Source organism: Solanum pennellii, chromosome 5, assembly GCF_001406875.1.
Source record: "Solanum pennellii chromosome 5, SPENNV200".
NCBI classification, from domain to species: domain Eukaryota; kingdom Viridiplantae; phylum Streptophyta; class Magnoliopsida; order Solanales; family Solanaceae; genus Solanum; species Solanum pennellii.
In genome coordinates this window covers 68,024,587-68,027,155 of record NC_028641.1, presented here as the reverse complement: position 1 = coordinate 68,027,155, position 2,569 = coordinate 68,024,587, and positions in this window count along the sequence as shown.

Below are 2,569 nucleotides of genomic sequence, written 5' to 3'. Positions count from 1 at the left end.
TATCGGTTAATTTTGGTTTATATGGTAACAAAAACAATCGACAATGTCATCACAAAACTTCAAATAAATTAAAATAAAAATAGTTCATAAATTAATTATTTATGGTAGTATTAATTTTTTAAAAATATATATATCAAATCCACGGAATCAATACATCTAAAAATAGTACTATACCGACTCACAAACACCCCCCACATGTGAGAAGGAAAAATAAAATTGTTGTTTGTGTAACATATAATACAAAAATATGATGTAAGTGTTAAAAGAGATAGAATCATGCAATTTTTCCTTTAAATGGTTTTAGGATAAAACAAAAATAAAAAATAAATATATAAAAAAAAGAGAGAAACAATCTATGTTGGGCTTATGTATGAGGGGAGAGGTTTCAAATTTGTCAATTTTGACTTATATGATGACAAAAAATTGAATAAATTAGGTGATTCATCAATCACATTTGCTTGTATAAGATGCACTATTTTTGCCTAAAAACCTCATCCACCAACAAGCAGTCAACAGCCCAATTATTTTTTTTAACCAAAAAAAGCCTAAGACCTATATTTTAATGAATTAGTCTTGGACCATAGAGGCCCACAACGATCTGCATGAAATATAAACAAAATAAAGGCCCAAAAATTATTTGCCCTAAAACCGACAAAAGAATAACCAATAACAACAAAAATGTATCAGATGATAACACTCTTTGATATGCCTAAACTATATCTTTTTTAAGAAGTATAAGACGATAGCTGTTAATTATAGAATTAAACTAGGTTGGGGTCGAATTCAACAGAAAATAAGGTGAAAACTAAGCCTAACGTGGTTATCTTATATTATTTGATTATTTCCATATGGAGGGGTTTGTTAAAATTATGTATATTTCTATATCAATTGTAATCAAATAAAAATAATAATATTTCTATAAAATAGAGTCAACTAATTAAAGATACTAGGGTTGCTATAACCATGATTTCAAGAAAAACTCGAATATCTAATGGTAGTATACTCTTCTAGTGCTAAGTGTGCAATCTATCAATTAGAATATTACATTTTCTTTTAACCTAATTAGATGAACATCACTCTCATTCTCTCAAACAACGAGTTACAATAATAAAATTGTATTAAAACCCGAAATTAGACGTGATGACACTTGTATATTCCCACCAAGAAAATTTAGCCTTAACCAAACAAATACAAAAGAAAATGGAAATACAATAAAACAGAACAAGAAAATAGAAGAAGACTTATTCATTCTAAACAATACCCTTGGTTGTCACGTGTACGAGCCACTAAATACATAAGTGCTAATTTAAGAAATAAGTATAAGTCTCAATCGTTGTTTTTCAAATAGAACAAAGTGTAACAAAAGGAAAAAGATGGCTCGTCGGATGACAAGAATCTACCTCTTCAAGTCCTTCACAAGCCTCGAGTTCAAATAAGGAGCAACAAATCAACGAGCCGATCCGAGCTCGGATTCTACACAAGTGTAGCAAGGGGTGAGTAACAACAATGCGAGACGCGACAAGAAACCTACTTAAAATAGCAACTAGCTTGAAAATGAATATGCCGTACACTCAAACTGAACCTCCTCAAACTACAACCTGCAAAGAAATAAACCTAGCCTAGCAATTCTATAAAACACGACTCATAGGCTCAATATTCTCCATTCAAATATCTTCACAATTCAACAATCAAATAGTTCAAATAAGTCAATCTCAATGTCAAGTAGTTTAATTACACACAACAAGTACATCAATCACAATTAGTAAACACTACGCGCATAGACAATTCTGACATTAGTTCACAATGACCAATTTCTCGCCGGAACCATTTCTCATCGGCACAATATCACTAAATGAAAAAATTTCCTATAGGCTTTATAAAAACTTGTGTTAAATGACCTCGACATTATAACGCTTGTCGGCAAGCTCGACTTAATAACACTTGTCGTCAAAGACCTCAACATAATATAATTCGCTGGCAAAGACCTAGACATTACAATCATCACATGCCTCCTTCTGGTGTTCAACGATCAAATCATACAAGCAATATCACACCATATAGAAGAGATAACAATTTTCATAATTCAAATTCACATTCAATCTTTCAAGCATTACAATAATCGATCAGTGTGGGTTACATTAAGGTAGTTCACATCATCATGTTCAACACATAGGATTTTTTATTTAAACCCTTTTTAATTCAATTAGATGTATCAATGGACAATTTAAACCCTTTACATCATCTCCATTACTCCCAACACAATTAATCAATGAAGGAAGCATATGAAATTCAATGAGAATACAAGGTTTAAGAGGTCACTTGACTTAAATCAATCAAAAATCACTCCAATAGCTGAGTCTTCCCCTTTCGAATAATTTCCAAAGCCGCAAAATCTACTTAAAAGAAAGTCTTCACAATAAATTTCCTGAAAAAACAATACCCACACCAATCCTTTTAAAAGGTAGGTCAATCAACACAAAACTCAATACAAAGGTTAATATTTGAATATGAAATTTAATACATGAAAGCATTACTCAAGGCCTTAGGAACTCATTGGGGAAAATCATTT